Source organism: Numenius arquata, chromosome 16, assembly GCF_964106895.1.
Source record: "Numenius arquata chromosome 16, bNumArq3.hap1.1, whole genome shotgun sequence".
Classification (NCBI taxonomy): Eukaryota; Metazoa; Chordata; class Aves; order Charadriiformes; family Scolopacidae; genus Numenius; species Numenius arquata.
In genome coordinates, this window is record NC_133591.1 from 12,896,724 (window position 1) to 12,916,273 (window position 19,550).

Genomic DNA, 19,550 nt, shown 5'->3' on the forward strand with positions numbered 1-19,550 from the left:
AGGTGTATTGCAGGGCATGGGGGATGCTCAGCCTCATCCCACCACTGTCCCCATTTTGTGTGACATGAGAGTCCCAGGGTTGTCCAACACTTGTGGTGGCAACAGAGGTCATGCGGTGCTTTGCAGCAGCAAATCTCTGCAGCCCTGGGAGTTTATCTTCTCTCCTTGGCCCAAACCAACCCATGGCACAGCTGTGTTCTCCAACTGGTGACCCATGAGCTGCCCCTCCCTTAGAGCTGGCTGTGACCAGGGCTGTGGGCTGAAGCCCCTGAGAAGCTCTGCTTTTGATCAGTTTGTGCCTCAGTTTCCCCAGGGCTTTCCCAGTGCGTGTTACTTCTGGTTAACTGCTGTGTACATCCCAGCTGCTGGGAATGGGAACGGAATGGGAAATGATTCAGTGACCAAGAAGAAACTTCTCACTCTTTGGTGGGGATCAAGAAGTTAAAATAAAAATCATAAAAGGTACCATAAAAACAATTAATTATATAAAATAGAACAACAATTGTAAGGGGGATTTTTTTAAAGCTAACTATTTTTAAAATTAATTTAAAAATCAGAACTTGAGGAAACTTGGTGGCAGTGGCTAAAAGTTTGAGCTCCTGCGGAAGAGAAATTAAAAACAAGCCTTTCTTTCAATCAGCAGCTCTGGAGGGGTCACCACACCTCTCCCTGCTGGTTCCGTGCAGACCCCACTCCGTTCCATTACCATTCCACTGAGCGATTAAACGTAGTATTATCTTATTTATTTTGGCTTGCCTCCTTGCCAGTCCCCTGCTGTAAATTAAATGATTGCCGAGTTAGATTAGCAGAAAGCATATGTGGAAATTACCTTTTAATTTCTTAATTACATTGCACTCACCTGCAGCTCAACCTGCCAGTGTAAGGAAAGTGTGAAGTTAATTTCCATTGATATATTATCTGCATTCTTATAAATTAGGATCCTATTAAAGAGGAAGCGTTTCAAGAATTCATTGTTCCTAATCAGACTGCGGGACATGGATGGGGTCTGCTTTCAGGCTCCAGAGGTGTCTTACAGAAACTGGGCTGGTTGCAGGTCCGTGGGAAATGAATGCCTGAATCTGGTCTGCTCCAAGAGATGTCACCACAGCGTGAGTGAGCTTTTCTGCGTTTTGTGATGTCAGCAAGGATGAGGGAATAAGACCCCAAAGCCCAATATTTTCTTGACTCCAGCTTGTTGTTTCTTAGGGATGTTTTAGCAGCAAGCTCTCATCAATTTACTTTAGTCACAGGACTTTGGCCAAGGCTAGAAAAGGCTCTGGGGTGGTTAGGTGGCACCTTCTAAACCCTGGAGCAAATGAATCAGAAATTCAGATTTCTCCCAACATTTCCCTTCCTACCATGCTGCTTATCGAGGCAAGAATGAAGAAGCCTAACCGTGGTCTTTTAAAATGACATCCAAGTCTCTTTGTCCCTCACACCAATCAATAAAGCTCAGAAGCACCAATAAGTCCCTGTAGCACCCAGGTATGCAGGGAGCACCCGCCCATGGGAGCGTGCTGCAAGGTGCTAAGGGTAGACCTAGCAAAGCCCTTCAAGATGTGCCTCATCTTTATGTACACACCATAAGGGGGTGTGCTTGGATGCTCAGTTTGTGCCAGTCCTGAGGAGCTCTGATAGTTACTTTTTGGTGACCTGTGGTTCTGCACTTCCAGTATCTGCTTTCTGTTTCCCAACACAGCAGACTTGCTTTGATCTCTCTTCTGGAGACTTGACTTCTCTTTCTCTTCCGGTCGTGTTCTGTAGTTCCCTACTGTGCTCCAGAGCAATGTTTTTCGTGTTCTCTGTGCAGCCTGTATCAGAGGAAGACACCAAACTCATTTTCTGTGATAAACCCCTTCCAGGGATTTAAGCTGTGAAGCTTCGTGTGGGGATCTCTTCATACACTGCTTGTAGAAAGGCAGATGCTGGAACTATTTGGTGTTGACTTTGTGTCCCACACCAAGCAAAGCCCGGATGGTAGAGTGACTTGGCAAGGTAACCGAGCCAGCTGACAGATTCCAATCTGCTGCTGGAGGATAACATGACAAATCCCACAGTTTTATTTACAAGATAAGTTCCTCTGAATAGGATCAAACGCAGGAGCAAGCTGAGCAATTCATTCACAGGAACGAGTGCTGGGGTCAATCCTTTTATTTCATCTTTATCTTATGTTACAAGCGGAGTTATTCTGGGTTCTGTCCTGAGACCTCTCCTGTTCCGTGTGTTCATCCCATGTAATATATGACCTGGAGGATGAGGATCAAATTTCTGGGTGATGGTAAACTGTGGGGTTCATCCTGCTGTAAGGCAGGGTAGCCTTTCAGAGGGATTTGGAAAACTTAGAGAAATGGGTTGGCACAAAATGTGGAGTTTAACAGTGACAAATGTAAACCCCTGCCCCTGGGGTGGACTAAGAGGTTGATAAATAAAAAAGTGAAAGAAAATGTGGATAAATAAGCATGAGTTCAGCAGAGGGATGTCAAGATGTTCAGGGGCCTGGAGGGAGGAGAGGTTGAAGAAACTGGGGATGTTCAAGCTCTTTCTTGAGGTACATGACAGGAGAGGAGGTGGGTATAAATGGAGGCAGGGGAAGATCTAGTGGGATATAAGGAAATAAAATTCACTGTGAGAATAAAGGAGCAGTGGAAGAGAGGCCAAAGGAAATAATGGGATCCCCATCCTTGGAGGTTCAAGAACTGGCTGGACACAGCCCTGAAAAACCCAGTCTGAACTCAGTGACGGTCTGGCTTTGAGCAGGAGGTTGGGTTGGAGACCTCATGATGTCCTGTCCCACTTAAAATATCCTATAATTCGGTGGTGTTGCTGTGCTGCAAGGGCTGAAACTACCTCTTGTGCTCTGCCCAGCATGTCAAACACAGACCTGTATTTCTGCTTTAAACTCTGCCAACCACACCTGAAAATCATCAGGAGGTGGCACAGTTCAGTTGCAAAACCAATACATTTACTTCAGGTTGAAAATGGCCAGTAAAATTCAAAGCTAAGACAGAAGATGCCTGCTTTTTTTCTCTCTGCACAGTGCCTTACCTCACTTGACCACACTGCATTAATTTAAAACTCCTCATTCCCCACCCAGAGGTCACATCACCTATTAATCATGCTGAAGAGCCCCTCAATTATCTGAAACCACGATTACCCCAACCCATTCCACGTCCCCCATGACATTTGGATAACTGAGGTTGTTCTGTATTATTATTATTTTTCAATTGTGGTAATTATTGTACATTAAACCATTAGCATTCATTACTCCTACAGTGTGTAATTAGAACAATGGTGGATGGATTGCTACCGACTCTAATGAAGTTTTTATAATTGTAATTTATGGTCGTCAAATTACCTTTCTTAAAAATGAAGCCTAATATTAGCCTCTTAAGTTATGGGGAGGGGGTGGTAATTACTTCTAATTGATGGTTCTTGTTTGCTCTCGGTACAGAGCCATGCCGATCCAGCCCCACTCCAGGTCTCCGCCTAACCAAGGATGGGAGAAGATCATCGTGCCCTTTCCAGTGACGGTGACACCGGGCCAACCATGGCGAGGAAACACCATGCAGGATCCCTGCTTGGGTGTAGGGAAGGAGGCAGAAGGAGCCCCGGCCAGCAGGCAGGAGAGCGGGCAGCTGCCCCTTGGGTTTCGGGACTGGGCGTTATAGGCGGGGAGCGGAGCGCGGCCCGGCCGCTGGCCGTGGTGCTGAACGGCCCCTCCACCGAGAAGGCTGCGGGTGAGGGTGGGAGTTGAGGTGCGGTTCGAGCTGAGTCTGCCGCTCCGGCTGAAGGGGAGAGGCGTGATCCCGGCCTTTAATTATTATTTTTGTTGTGGTTATGAGTTAAAAATAAGCTGTGCCTTTGCTTCCCAGCGGGGATCTGAGTTTTGCTTTAATTGCCTCTGTTTGAATCAATTTAGGCTCAATTATGCTCCTTCTTAGGTGTAATTGAGATGTTTGTGCCTATCTGTCTGAGGTAGATGCAATCATCCCCCGAAGCACTGCAGAACAGATAGGCAGAGAGCGGCGACTTGATCACCTTCCTAATGGTTGGCCCTAGGTGAGCTCAGGAGCAGGATTCCCTCAATCAACTCCTTTCCTCCTGGCTGGAGCACACAAGGGCTAAACCTGAGCAGGGAGGCCCCTAGGCAAGTTAGGAAGCTACAGATGTTGGCACCTTTTCGGATTACAAAGCTCTGCCATCAGGTCGTGCTAACCTGCCCTGAGATGTGCCAGGTCCTGGAGAAGACCAATAAAAGAGCCCTCACCACCAGAAGCCTTGAAATGTTAAGCTCCAAACCATACAAACGTTATGAGGAATTGTTTGTTAAGCAGGTGATTATGGACAGTACTTCCCATATGGATGGGATGGGATGTCAAACCTCCAAGCTGGAAAGTCCATCTCCCATCAGATGTCCTTGAGGTGTAGGTACAGATCTCCTGCTTGGCTGCAGTAGGAAAGTTTTGTTCTAACACATGAAGAACAGGCGAATTTTGTCTGCCTGAGAAAACTCCAGCAACAGTTTTAAGATGATTTTTATTCTTAGAACTAGCAAGAGAAGAAAAAAAGAGAGTTGAGGGGTTTTTTTGAGGTGAGGAGCTTTGTTAGTTTGCCTGCAAGAGGACATTTCACTGTCATTTTCCTGCATTGCTGGGACCTAAGACCATGCTCGTGAGAAAGCAAAAGGCTGATTTTGAGACCTCTGCTTTGGATCCATGGTCACAATTAGAGAACTGGTCAACAGGTGGATTTTTCAGAGGTTTTAAAAAAAAAATAAATTCAAGCATTTCTCAGTTTTTGACTGACCTTCAGGAGGTTCATGTTTTCACCCTTGAATGTAGCACAACCCCAACATCTTGGTCTTCTAATAATGCACTAGCTGTTTCTCATCCCCAGCTCTAGCAAAAATGGGGAAATATGGAGTGGGAGAGGATTGCTGAAAAGTCTCACTGGTGAGTAATGGTTCTTTTGTAAAGGGTGGTTGAGGCTTTTCTAACAACTCTATTTTCCACTTTAAAAAAAAAAAAAAAGCTTACAAGCTCATGTAGAAGTTTTAAAACTGAGGACTATATTTGCGGGTCTCAGTGTGTAGTTCTTGGCTATGAAACCACAAGTGCCTTCCTCATCCAGAGAAGAATGGTGGTGATGAAAGGCTGGGCTGGCTTTTCCCTCCTTCTTCCCACAGGAATTGTTATCCCATCATCCAGCTCTGAAGTACATGAAGAAGCAGCGAGGACTGATTAACCTCTCGTGAGCAGCAGCACTTAGAAGAGCCCAAACACTCAGGTTTCTTCGGCTGGGAGCCTAAGGACCATTTGGACCATTCAGCTCCACACAGTGTCCAGTGCAGGGTGGGCCTGGCTCTATCTGGGAGCTTCACCACATCACCCCCAGACACCTCTTGCAACATCTTTGTAGCACCATGCTGCTGCTGCCCTCTTGCTTCAGTGGGCAAATCCTTACTGGGCCACCAATAACTATGACTACCTGGTCCAGGTCTGCAGAATTTCATAGAATGGTATGGGTTGAAAGGGATGTTTAAAGGCCATCTTGTCCAACCCCCCCTGCAGTGAGCAGGGACATCTTCAACTAAATCAGGCTGCTCAGAGCCCCGTCCAACCTGACCTTGAATATTTCCAGTGATGGGGCATCAACCACCTCTCTGGGCAACCTGTACCAGTGTTTCACCACCCTCATTGCAAAAAATTTCTTCCTTCCATCTAGTCTAAATCTATCCTCTTTTGGTTTAAAGCCATTACCCCTTGTTCTATTGCTACAGGTCCTGCTAAAAAGTCTGTCCCCATCTTTCCTGCAGGCCCCCTTTACGTCCTGAAAGGCTGCGATAAGGTGTTCCCAGAACCTTCTCTTCTCCAGGCTGAACAACCCCAACTCTCTTGGCCTGTCCTCACAGCAGAGGGGCTCCAGCCCTCGGAGCATCTTTGTGGCCTCCTCCAGACTCACTCCAACAGGTCTTATTTCTTATGGGGGGTGGTGGCCCTGATTCATACCAGCAGTAGCCACCAAGGTCTCCTCACTGTGCTGGCTGAAGAGCCCTTCCTTCAGCCGGTTGGCCTGAAATAATCCAGGTTGGTTGTCCATGGAGCACGCACCCTGTCCCCAATACAGGGCATAGCTGAAAGCCCCCCCTCCCCGCGCTACCCAACCCCTGCGCAAAGGCTGTTGCCTTTGAGCTGCTGGCACAGGCCTGGGCGCAGCACTGATTAGATCGCTGTCACCAGGGAACAGGAAGGTTAATTGCCATTCTCTTTGTGTGCCGCTCGGAGAGGAGACCAATTTCAGCTCAGTAGCAACAAAGTGTTGCCTGCTTGCTTTGGATGGGGGCAGGGGGAAAGCAAACCAAAGTGGAAGGCAGGGAGGGAGGAAGGGAGGGGAGGGGGCGGGGGGGGGGAGTGTTGGACAAGCGGGCAGGATTGTGCATGGACTTTGAGCATAGCTGTGTCTTGTCTGGTCTAGCAAAAGAGAAGTGCTTAACAAGTATTAAGAGACACAAATAATTCTCCTTTTCTCCTCTCGCCCATTCTTTTCTCTCTTTCTCTTTGCTTGTAAATCCTGCTTATCGCATCTGAATAGCAGAATGGTTTCACACCGGACCTTTAATCTGGCCCAGAGCAGCCCCCAGAGGGGCAAAGTGGCTGAGGATTACCTTTTATTTTATTTGATTTTTTTTTAGCTTTCTTCCACTCCTCCCCTCCCTCGTGGTTTTTTTTTTTTTTTCTTTCCCCTTGCTCTGCATTTGTTCTTGGAAGGAGTGAGGAGCAAAGGCTTAAGGGGGGGAAGGGGAAAAAAAAGAAGTGTGTAGGGGGTGTTACAAACTTAAGGGGATCTGGATCTATTCAGAGCGACTTGTCCATAGCCTTGCTGCTTTTGTTCGCCTGCCATTCTTTAGCTGATTTCTTCACTCTAGTAAAAGCGCTTTAATTCCCTTGTAGATACCGAGAATCCCTCCTTCTCCTGCTCTCCCCTCCTTCTCCTCCTGCAGCCCTGCACACCCTCTTTCACTTTCTCAGACTCTTTATCCAGTGTCCTCCAAACCACCAACAAAGCCCAGAAATCTTCAAGTTTTCTTTCAGAAGAATGGAAGAGCGAGAAGGAGCAGGAGGAGGCAGAGGAGACGGGGAGCAGTGTGTGTGTGTGTGCGCGCACATGTGCATCTTCATGTGTGTCACACCTGCCCTGTGCTGGAAGGTTATTTTCAGCTCTCCCTGACTTTTCTGATGTGGTTTTTGCTCACAGGAAGCTTTATTCATGGTCTGTTCAGCTCCAGGCATAAGACATATGGCAAAGCCCTTCAGGAGAGAAGGGCTGAGGAGTCAGCCAGCATTGGAGGATGCAGAAGGAGCTCACACCCATGCCCCGGCCAAGGGCTGCCGGAGCTGGTGCTAGGAAGTGTCACCGGGGGACAAGCCAGGAGATCAGTGTGGGCTGGAGACCCCATCAGAGACCTTGGGTGCGTGTAACTGGGCTAGTGCAAAGGTCAGCAGAGCAGCATCCCCACCAGCCACTGAGGGAGGGGTTAGTCTTCTCCCATGTTTACTGAGGAGAGACCTGCCCGTGCTCTCAGTTGCCAACTCTCTGGGATAAAAATAGCTCCTTTGCCCATGATTTTGACTCTGAAGGTCAGGCAGCTGTGCAGACCACGGGGTGCCTGACCAGGAGATTCTCAGCTCCAAGCGATGATGCCAGCGCCTGATGGGTTGTGACGACAGTCTCTCTCCCTGCATTTCAGGAAGGAAAACATCATGACCAGAATTTCCAAAGGCAATGGGGATTTTGGAGGCTGCCCTTGCTCTAGCCAAAGGTTCAACTGTGGGGAACCCAGAACAGCAAACAGATTGAGCCTTCTGGTGTTCAGTGGTTCATCCCATGGGCATGAATGAGTTTATCTATGTGAAGTCTTTATGTTTGATCTTCAAGAACTCACAACTGATCGAGGTAACTGGTTATTAACCCCTGTTAGCTGACAAGAGAAGTTGCCATGCTGAGCTCTCCACAGAAAGAACAATCTCCATTCCTGGCCAAGGCAAGCTGGCACACAGCTCTGGTGAGGGTTTGTGGATGCTCCTGCTGCCAGCCATAGTCCAGGCCCAGCTGGCACTTGTGAAGATAGGAAGCCCAGTAAAGGGGAAGGGATTGGCACCATCCACCAGTGGGGGTGATCTGCTGCATGTCTCACCGCAGGGAGAAAGAGGTTCTGCACAGGTTTCCAGGAACAGTGAATATATGGCATGTGGCCCCAATGCCAGGCCCCCCAGTTGGTTTCTCTCTGAGTTGTACTTGTGTCTGATGAAAACCAACATTGTAAACTGGCACTAGATCTGCAAACAGGAAGTCAGTCAACAAGAAAAACATTTGGACCAAACCTGGTGTTTGTGAAGCAGTTCTCTGATCTCCAGCACAGCCCATGCTGGGATGTCCCTGTTCACTTTTCAGGCACTGGTCTCTGCTTCCAGCTCTGCCTGGGGAGCTGGGACCGCAGGATGGAGCCAACACACAACATCAGGAAAGCCTGGAGAAGGCACAGGGAAAGAAAGAACAGCAAATTGACCTGTAAAGATGTTAGATAGGCCACCACAACACGTGTCTGCTCTGCCCCAGTCCTAGAGGTTACTACCGCGGTACCAGGAAGGGAGATATGCCTTTATGTCCGATTGTGAGCTGCAGGTGATGAAGCGTAGGGAGGTATTTCCCAGTGCTGGTTCTGCTGCAGAAGGTGGTAAATTCCTTCCTCTCCTCCTGTCCCACCTTTTGACTTCAGTGTAAATCAGAGCCTTGGTCTTGCCTGTAATGTTAATACATTGCACTGAATCAAAGCCATCTTCATAGGGAGAAGATACCTGGTGCTGTTTTAGCACTTACCACCATCACGGTATTTTGACCTAAACAGACTGTACCCAGCAAGTGTGTGAGGTAAAAGTACACATGTGCCTGTTGTCACACGTCAGTCAAAAAGCTCCTCTGACTGGAGAGATGGCTCCAATGTTGAAGGGAGTCAGGTTATCCCAGCTAGAAAACTCAAATTTCTGTGAGACCCAGGAGCTTGCATAGGTAGACCTGGAGGAGATCACCACAGTCTGTGAGGTTGGGATCCTGCTATCAAGGATCCTCTACACAAGAGACCAGATGCATCTGCAGAACATGAGTTCCACATGTTCATCTCACCATGGGCTACAAAACACTCATCAAACTCCATCTGCAAACCAACACCTCTGCACTCGGAGACCAAAACCCTTAAATGCGGTGCACTACAAGAAAAGAGCAGGGGAGAAGAGCGGGTACCTAAAATGAGAGTATCTCATGGGCATCACCTCTTTATTTCTGTTGATACCTAGTGGAAGAAAATGAAAGCCAGTTCATGGAGAGGGAATGGTACTGCAGAGACAAACCTTGTCAGGGCCCAGAGGACACTGATTGCCCTTAATTGCCCTGGACAACCTCACCTGGGGCCCTACCTATCTCTGCCCATGGCTCAGGAGCTCTATTTAAGGGTAGCCTTGTGCCTTTACCCCCCTCCCTGGCTTACATTGTAGGTGTGCCTGTCTCTGGTTCTGCCTCCTGGATGGACCTTGGACCTAAACTCTAAGTAGCTTGTCTCCTACCTGTGACGAGACCCTCTGGGTAGACCCCAGACCTTGTCTTGTCTGGGACTGTTGTAGGATGCTGTTACGGGCACCCTGCACTGGGGTCACCCTCAGCTCCCCGTTGCTCAGGGAGCAGCTAGACCTTGCCGCTCCCTGACAAGCCTCTTCCCACACCATGAGCAGCGACGAGATGCAGAGAAGATTTTCCCCTCCCTGCACACTTTTTGGTTGCTCAGCCCAAGTACGGATGGCTGTTATTGATGCTGAATGGGACAGTCGGTGAGTTACTGAGCATTTCACAGGCTGGTCCCACTGGGTTTTGGTGGGAGAGCCCAGGCATATTTTCTTCATCTTCTTGGAGCTAGGAAGGTTCGGTGTGCCTGGGCACGTGCTTCTTTGCGGAGCAAATTATGGGATCAGGACCTGCTTTTACAACAGGGTTTGTTCCCACATTGGTCAGGATTAACTCCCCCCCCCTTCCCCTCCCAAGCAGTGGGGAACAGGAGAAGCTGAGGCATTTCCTGCAATGACTAATTAGATCCAGCTCCTGACAACAACATGGACCAGAGAAAAGCAAAGCATTAGTCAGGACAAGGTAATGAGACTGTTCCCCTCCCCAACAATTTCTCCCACTAATCCCAGACAAAGCTCGAAGCTGGACCAAGCTGCCAGGTGGTGTAAATCAGCACTGCTCCACTGCCTTCAGCGAAGCTTTCCTGATTTACAGCAGCTGAAGATTTCTCACCACCAATAATTTACATCTTGAGAAAAAGCTAATTTTTGTGCATGTTCATTTCTAATCCTCCTCCGCTTGGGTGCCATGGTAGATACCAGGGCATGGCCCTTTCTTGGAGGCATGTTAAAGCTCCCACCACCACCACCAGGAAAGGCAGTGCCACCACTGACAGAGGTAGGCATGAAGCTGCTTTTGCAGATGGCTGGATTTCTCCTGCCTCCACTGTGGTGGCATTGGACTAAGCTGCAGGCCAAGCACACAAGCAGTTTAATAATGAATGATGCAGGCATTGACAGCGATGAGTAATTCACACAGCAGTGTGTGTAGCACAGCTGCTGTCTAAGCACCTGGCCTTCAAAGGGTGAATGAACATTAAGATTGTTCCATAAAAGCCAGTCCAGCAGTTGCAGGCAGGGGATGTTTTATGAATGGAGGTGGCAACCTGAACCTAGCATTTTTGCAGCAGTTGGCCAGTAGTGGAAGATGATTTGTGGTGTGGTTCACTGAGGTGCTGGCCAAAGGCTGGAGCAGACAGGAGTGTGGTGGGGAGACCTGAGGAATGTGGGAGGAGGTTTAGAAACACCCAGGAGCAGAGGGACATGGAGCATCAACAGGTGGGGGGAATTTCAGGGTGGGAAGACAAAGTTTCCAGAGGAGATGTATCTGGACTTGCTTAGAAGTCAGAAAGGGCTGGGCACCACAACTCCCATCTTCTCTCCTCTTGTTTGAACCAAAGCCATCAGGTGTCACAGGTAGCGGGTCAGAAGGTTGGCAGAGGTGTGTTGCAGGTCACTCCGGAGCACCCAGTGCTTCTGCTCACAGAACATCAGGGTGTAGGTTTGGTTCTGTGTACATAAGCAAGGAAATCGCGACTGCCAAACAGGGATGGCCAAAGATCATATTAGGTGTGCAGGCACTCAAGACCGGATGAAATGACGGGCATCTCAAGAGAAACTGGTTTTAGCAGCTTCCTTTAAGTTGAATGTTTTTCTGTAGTGCTACCCAAGTCCCCGCAGTGTCTTGTGTTATGCAGTGCCCTCAGTGTCTTGATCCAGAGTGCAGCCCTTGTTTGGTACAGAAAATACAGCCCAAAGGAGTAACGCTGAACATAAGTGTATTTTTTAGACAAAATCCACTCCTTCCCACAAGCCACCACTACTCTCTTGGCTGCTCTGGTGCAGACACGTTGGTGAAAGACATCGTTTCTCCCATGTTTCCTCCCTCCCACGGGAATTTCACCCCTCCTCCTCTTGGGAGGCTTCATCCAGCCTCTTTGGAGCACAAGCTGGGAAAGGCACGGGGAGGAACAGGGGAGGGAGAGGAGGAGCTGGAGATGTTTGCTAGCAAATAAAGGACTGTGTGCTTAAACACTCTTCCTCTGCCTATCCCCACCCGGCAGCGTTTGCTCAGCAAACACCGCTAATTCACCAGCTTTCCAACGTTTGATTCAGTCTGCAAAAGCAAACCTCGTATCCCACGTCCCCAGTGGCCTCCTCTCCCCTCCCTTCCCCCCAAGACGTGCCGCTCAGCACCAGCCCTCTGCTCTTCTCCACATCCCCTGTTCTTCCCTTCCACTCCCAAAATCTGGGAGCTGGTTAAAATCAGGCTGAGGTGCATATGGTGGGCAGGGGATGCAGCAGCCTCCCATGCAGAAAAATTTTCCTGCTGTGCTGCCAGCCCTCAGGAACACATGGGAAAACACAAGCCTGGACAGTGTTTTCCTGGGATGCCACCCATGCCCAGGCACAGGCTCAAGCCAGCTGATAAGGGGCGAGCACAACCCTCACAGGTTTGGTGATGAGAAGGGTCATGAGCCAGGTTATGCGGAGGTGGAAGAGGGAAAGCTGGAGTGGGACAGAGGCGGTGATGGTTGGTTTTCCCTTTGGAGAAAGGTAAGAGATTTTCCAGAGGAACCTGGGGAATTTCAGCCCTGATTTCACGAGGGGGTCAGCACTTCTTTTGCTTTTGACTGGTTATTTGTAACCAGGACCTCTCCTAAGGATGGGGCTTGGACCCTGCATCTGCTCTGGCTGCAGCAGTAGGAAATGTTTTTTCTTGCTTGACTTGAAGGTGCCTAGTAAAGCAGTTGCTGTTTTAAGTTATCAAACTACTAAACACAAGAAAACAACCTGAAACCACCATGTTCATCCAGAGATTGTCTTATATAGGAGAGTCATCAGCTATTGTGGTATAGTATAGTATGGAGATACCACAGGACACAATAGTATGGATGTAGAGATATCAGTACATCTAACAGGGAACACTCAGATGCCAAAATGCTCCATCAATTCCAAAATGATGAGTTTGAGTCAGAGCATAACATCCTTTTCATTTTGGGAGAGTAATGAAAATATTCTGCTGAAATGATCATTGATTTCTGCTCATGGCACGGCCAGGAGTTTGGAAAACCTTTCCAAACTTGAGTTGCATCAGGACTTGTTCCATCAGTCGTGTTGACCGGCAGCACTGAGATAAGGAGATACTGGGACTGCCTGGTTCTGGGTGTGCTTGGACAAGAGACTTGAAGGGGAGATCTAAGGTGGTCTTGCCAGATCGCTCACACCCAGGTGCTGTGTCTTACTGTGTTTCTCCTGATCACACTTGAACGGTGCACAGACCTTTTCCTTCTCCTGCTCAGCTTCTGATCTAACTTAGCTCAGGGAAACACTGATTTGGAGCCGGGGACAAACCCAGGAGAGGCTGGGCTTTCTTGGTTTGGGTCTGCTTTGTGTTGTGACTTCTTGTAGCTGTTGTGAGAGCTGCAGTCCTTGGCCATGCTCTGCTGGCCTTTGTCCTGGCAGGACAAGGGCATGAAGATGTCCATCACCCATGCTCGAGCTGCAAGGACACGGGTGCTGAAGGCTACAGCAGGTCCCTGAAAAGGAGACTGGCTTGGGAAAGCGATCCTCTCCACTGGATGGGAAGCATCCCCCTGTCACTTAAAACCAGCCCCGGAGCTCAGGCTGTGACATATGCTCCCTTCTCGCCTCCTCTCCCGCCTGCCTTTCATTGCAGGTCCTCACAGGAGGCCCATTAAACACTTAGCTGACCTTGGACCTCTGCCCGCGCCAGCTGCCCGCCAGGAGCGTGCTTCCTCTGTGCCGTGCCCACCGGAGCTGTCACCGGTGATTTACCACGCCATGGCCACGATGCTGAGCACAGGGAGCACTTGCCGAGCTCTTGGACAGGGAGGGAGGGAGGGAGGGAGGCAGAGCCGGGGTGGCACGGCGATGCCACGGGGCAGCAGCAAGCTGCTCTGTGTGTCTTCTGGCCAAGCCATCCCTCTTAATGCCCCTCCGGGTTCAACCCTGGGTCTTAATTTTCCAGCTGACTACACTCGTTTCTAGCAGGAGAGAGAGGGGAGATGCAGATTAAAACGGTCACAGCCTCCGGCGCTATGTCTGTGGCTGAAGGACAGATAGCAACTGCGGTAGGCTATTTTTTCCCCCTCCTCATGCTGTCCTGATGGGACCAACCCCACCGTGGAGGCACTTCTGCTGGTGAAGGGGCGGCGTGTCCCAGCCGCAGGCTTTTGAGTGAGGTGTGTGGACACAGCTGGGCTGGTTTCGCGTCAGGAATCAAAGAGGTGTCCCTCAGACCATCCCATACATGCTGCTGTCCAGGACAGCATCCTTTGGATGGGGCATTAGGGCCTTGCCATTTTAGTTCTTGATTTTACACCCTGAATCTGAGCCATCACCCCACCATATCCTGCTCAGCCTTTCAGATTACCTGGCCTTATCTCTAAAAACCAAAAAATTTTCCACAACTTATAAAAGATCTTCCATAGTCTTACCCAGAGCCTGATGACCCTTTCCCAAGCCCCTCCTGCCCCATCTCTGGGGTCCTCTCTGATGCTGGACTAGAAAGCTCCACAGCAGGTCCTGTCCCTGAGCTACCTTTAGCGTTTCTCGGGGCTGTCTTGGGATATTCATTTTGTCTCAAGTTTGCAGTGTGAAACGCTGAGGTTTAGGCTATTCCTTGGGAGAAGCAGCAAACGAGCTGCCTCGGTCAGAGTCCTCGCAGGCAGCTGGAAGAGAAGCAGCCCATATGAAAGAAGGTAAGGGTGGAAAGTCCCCAAAGGTGCTTCAGGTGCGCCACCAGCAGAACAAGGCAACGGCAAGCTGCAGAGTTACATCCCTCTTTTCTCCCAGCTAAATTTGGGGACAACCTTAGGGAAAAAGGTATTAAAGCATTCCGGGCTGTGCCACCCAGTTCATCACCTCCCCAGAGTCAGAATCTTCGCCACCCATGCTTCTCTCAGGTCGTATTTGATAGTAATGAGGTTTTTCTGGGAGCCTGGTAGGAGATACAGTGAGCTACCAAAAGAAGGAGACATCGCTGCTCTGTGTCCCCGGGGAAATTAGTATGTATGTGGGAAAGGATGGAAAATGTAAATCTCTCTGCCAGGTGCAGGGTGGCTGCTCCGGGAACATCTTCAAGGGATGAGAAGGTTTTCCCTACAGACAAGCTCTAGGCACCTGTTAAAATTAGAGCAACCTCCCCACAGTGAAACTATTTTCCTACCTGTAAAGGTGAGCAAATGCTCCTCTGAAGCTTGGGCATCCCCTGTAATGAGCTTGCGTATTTGTGCTCAGCCCAGCATGTAGAAATGCTCTAGGGAGACTTTTACCCCGAGGGGAGAAGTCCCCAAACTCCAGCTTCTGTCACCCATCAGATCTCCCCTTCCTCTCAGGACTGGAGGTCAGGAATGGGTGCAAGGGAGGCTGTATTTGAGCTGTGGTGCCTGCGGTCTGGGATTTCTTTGCACCCAGAAGATAGCCAAGCTGTGATTTTTTTTTATTTTTTTTTTTTCCAGAAATAACCTTTGATTTTGAATGCATTTCTGAGCAAGGCAGTTCAAAGGCAGCTCGGCTGCAGCAGGCAGGCTTGCACCACTCCTATGGTATCTCTGTTGGACACAGCAGAACTTGGGGACATGAAACTGAGGATCTAAAACTCGTCGTGCCTTTGAAAAATCTTCACTTGGAGACTTTGCTTGACATAGTGAGGAACAAAAAAGGATTTGGAGTTGCTCAGGGGCATGGCAGGAGCAAGATATGAAGGAGAAATGGTGCTTCTGATGCTGCCAGTGCTATCTTAGTGCCTTGACTCTGAAATAAATGCCCCAATAGGTGTTGGGCTGAGGCCTGCTGGCTTATTTCTGTGTTTAGCACTTTATTTTAGTGTTTTTCTGTGAAAACCCATCTCTCTTTGCTTGGATTGGCTTGGAAAGGAACCACCCTTCAAGGCTTTGGGGGTTTGTCTTCATTCCTACTGATGAATTTCTTGTTGTGGAACGCTCTCCAGAACCAGACCTGTGTAAACCATAAGGTGGAGTGGTGGGACAGAGAGATATGACCTGGTGTGGGACACCTCTACTGTGACCTCACCAGGGTTGTTGCAGAAACGGAGCACTCCACTCTTGCTAGCTGGTGCTGGAGATGCATCACTGAAGCTGTCCATAGCCTGGCCATCTCCTGGGGGAGGCAGGGGGAGGACGGACCCTGCATGTGAGCACAGAGGAGCTGGGCTGGTGCCATGGCACCCACTGTTGGGACCATCCTGGAGTAGGCTGAGATGACTTTTTTTGCCCCAGCTCCCACATGTGGGTGCTGAGCAAGTCCTATGTTAGTCACCTCCTTGGCCAGGAGAAGCGGTCTCCTGGCACCGGCTGTACCTCTGAAGTATGGTGCCCTGCAGAAGGAGTCCTCCTTCATCCCTTCTGCTTTGTATTATTATTTCCCCCCCCCTCTTTAAATTCATCTCCCTCTGCCATCCGGGGCTGTCCCTGCTGGAAAATTACTCTCACAAAAGCTCCCTCAGCAGTAATTACCTAAATGGGGGGAAGGGAGGGGAGATCCATTTAGAATCCACTTCATTGCGGGATTAGCTAATTAATTAACGGTTTCACTGACAACTCGAAGGGGAAGAGTGTGTTAAATAGGAAGGCTTCGGAGCTTGATTTATGTGATCTGACACCCACGGTCTCTCCGCCAACTTGCCATCCTGCCTTCCCCTGGCCGTGGGGTCTCGCTCGCCGCCTCTCCGGGGATGCCGTGGGGACGGTTCCTGCCTGGGGCTGCCAGAAGGCTGGGGCCACGTGTGCCTGCGTGTGGGGAGACAATGCGGAGGTGGATGGGAGCACGGGGTTATTAGCTGGCAGATGAAGCTGGGCTTGGAGGGGGCTGTGGCCACCGAGCTGGCAAGGCCCACCCATCTGCCTGGCTCTGGCACAAAGAGCCAGGGAGGAGGAGGAGGATGATGAGGATGGTACTGCCCTGTGCCCCCCCACCCCATCCTACCCTCTGTCGCTAGGGGAAGGAGGTTGTGGAAAGTTTGATTTGACCCACCTCCCCCTCTAAACTCTGCCTGTGGTGAGTGCAGTGGGTCCATGGGTGGGTGGTTAGGGATGGGATGGGGAGCAGGGTATGTGGCCCCTGACAAAGCAGCTGAGAGACCTGGTGGCCCCAACCAGTGGATTAGTCCTCTCCTCTGCTACAGGCTCCAAGAGCAGCCCTGGGCATGTCTCTCAGCCTCCCTTCCCTGCCCATCTCCCGGTGTGGTCCCTTGGCTCAGTGCCTGCAGGCCTGGAAGGACCTTGGGAAGCATCCCGGGTGCCAAACCTGATTGCACATCCCCAAACGTCCTCTTTACAGACATGGCACTGGTGCCAACCCTGTCCCACAACAACTCATCCTCATTGTCCTGTGGCTGGAGAAGGCCCCAAACTGCACCAGGGATGGGGTTGGCCACAATGGCCGTGCAGAAGCAAGGACCAGCACAGCTCCATCCCCATGTGACCATGCCCAGCCCAACAGGGACAGGGAGCCTGGGGGATACCAGCTGCCCAGGAGAAACCTGGCAGCGTTGCCTGGCCCAGGATACTCCATGCCACAGCTGGAATGAGTTTGTTTGGTCTCAGATGGGAGTAGCTGCACTGATCTGGCGTCAGGTCCCAGCAGTAGGAGGACGGTGACATCAACCCCCGCCCCCTCATCCTTTGCTTGACCAGGTCTGCCCATCTTCCCCTCTGTTTTTTTTGGGGGGCTTTCTGGAACAGATCGGGGTTCGGGACTTGCTCTGCCCACCACCCACATTCACCCCCACTGCCTGGTGTCTCTCACCCACACTGGGATCTCGGGGGACAACCAGCTGTGTATTTGGATGGGAAAAAAACCAAAACCCGAGAGTTTCCAGCTGGATTTGCTAATTTGAGCCAAAGATTAAAACGTGTCTTGAAAAAAACATGCTTTTTTTCAGGTTGATTTGCATTTGTTTGTTTGTTTGCATTCTGCAAAGGCTGTAATTCCCCTCGGAGGGAACAAAACTGCCAAGTTTCACACCTTCGCTGGAGGTGAAAATTTCTCACGTTGGTAGCAAACCCATGGATTGGTTTGGGGAGAGGGAGGAGGGGGGAGAGCAGCAGGGCCGGGTTTCCTTCCACTTTCATCTGCTTCTGCCAGAACGAAGGGGAAACACTGATTAACAGTTACACCGGAGTGGCCCGTCCTTCCTGCAAAACTGGAGGGTGTCAGAGGGATGTGGTAGAGGACAAGGTGGGACATCCAGAGTGATGGCCATGGATGGACACGGGGACCCTCGTGGACTCATCCTGACCTCTCTGCCCCACTTCGCTGCAGGGCTGGAGGGATGCTCCTACCCACACCCTGCCCTGCCCCCCCCCACCCCCGCTGCCCAAAACCTCTCGCTGTTGACTTTGACGATTGTTTCAGCCACTTGAATGCCGGAGGCAGGGAGTGGGTTAAATCTAAATAAATGTTAAATGCCAAATAAATAAATAAAGGCAGTTCTGGGGTGCACCGGTGTCTGGCAGGCCTGCGCTCCCCCCGTGTGTGCCCCCCCCCCCGCACTTTGATTGCTTTTTTTGATGGCTTCTAAATAGAGGCGCCCGATCGCATCTGGGAGGAAAATGAAACAGATTTCATTTTTCACACGCGGCACAATGGCTGTGCTGACAAAAGAGGAAGGCGGCCCATTGTCCTGCTCTGCATCTTCACATCCTACCTCTGTCCCCTGAATTAACCCCTTTCACCTCAGCCTTTGTGGCGACACCACTTCGGAGCCGCCAAACAAAGGTGGCAGAAAGCCCTCGTCATGTACCGGGAGGGGGGGACGGGCGGCGGTAGGGGGGCAGCGGGCTGAGGCACGTTGGTGTCCCTCATCTCGCTCCCCTTGGGCCGGCGGTGGCCATCCCTGTCTCCTTCCCATCAGTCACTTGCCAAGGAGGACCTCCTCCATCAGGTCCTACCTGCATGCCTGGCTGCAAGGGGTGAGGGGGGGACATTTCTTGCCGCCACACCTTTTCTTCCACTGGGACATGGGGTTTGCAGCAGCAGGATGGGATGCAGGGAGCAGCTTCACCCAAGGAGCGCTGGAGGAGCAGGATGCCTTTGGCAACATCGTGGCCTCGCCTGTGCCACAGCTGTACAACACCCAGCTCCCTGTGAGGGTCCCGCAGCACCCTGTGCTCCCCCTCTTCTCCCTGGGGTTGAGACCTGCTAGACCAAGACCCAGAGCTCTGGTGACCCCACTGACCATGTCCTCCTTTTGCACAGTAAGGGTTCATTGTGCTTTTTTTGTTTCTTCCATAGCTTTTTATTACCAACTCTGCCACGATTTGTCTTATCACGCTTAGATCCCAGCCATGCAAAACTACAAAGCTAAGGAGGGAAAAAGGAGAAAAGTACTTGTGAGCAAAGCTCAGAAAGATTTGGAGTTTGCTCAGGCTGGTTTTGATCCGAGCCTCGTGCCTTCATGGAGAGCACAGCAGGGCTGGCACGGCCACTGAAGCCAGGGCCAAGTTGCCTGCCAGCATGGGGTCACAGCATGGCTCGGACAGCAGAGTTTTAAGTCCCCAGGAAAGTGATTTCAGAGATTTCAGTATTTCTTGGAGCTGGGGGAAATCTCAGGTTTTCTCTCCCCAGCCTGTTGGTTTATCTCCTCCAGGTCTCATTTCAGGGAGGATGCCGCATTTTGTTTCGCCTGATTGTTTTGACTCCCGTGCTCACATCTATCTGACAAGCCATTCTGTTCAAAGATGACACCGCTGCGATGAAGCCTGCGATAATTTCCTCCATCCCTGCAATCAATGCCCTCTCGCGCAAAGGCTGCCTTCAGCTGCAGCGGTATTTTTAGATGGGGAAAAAATAAATTGCACCCAGAGGTTTGTTTTTCCCTTTCCCAGCTCAGTC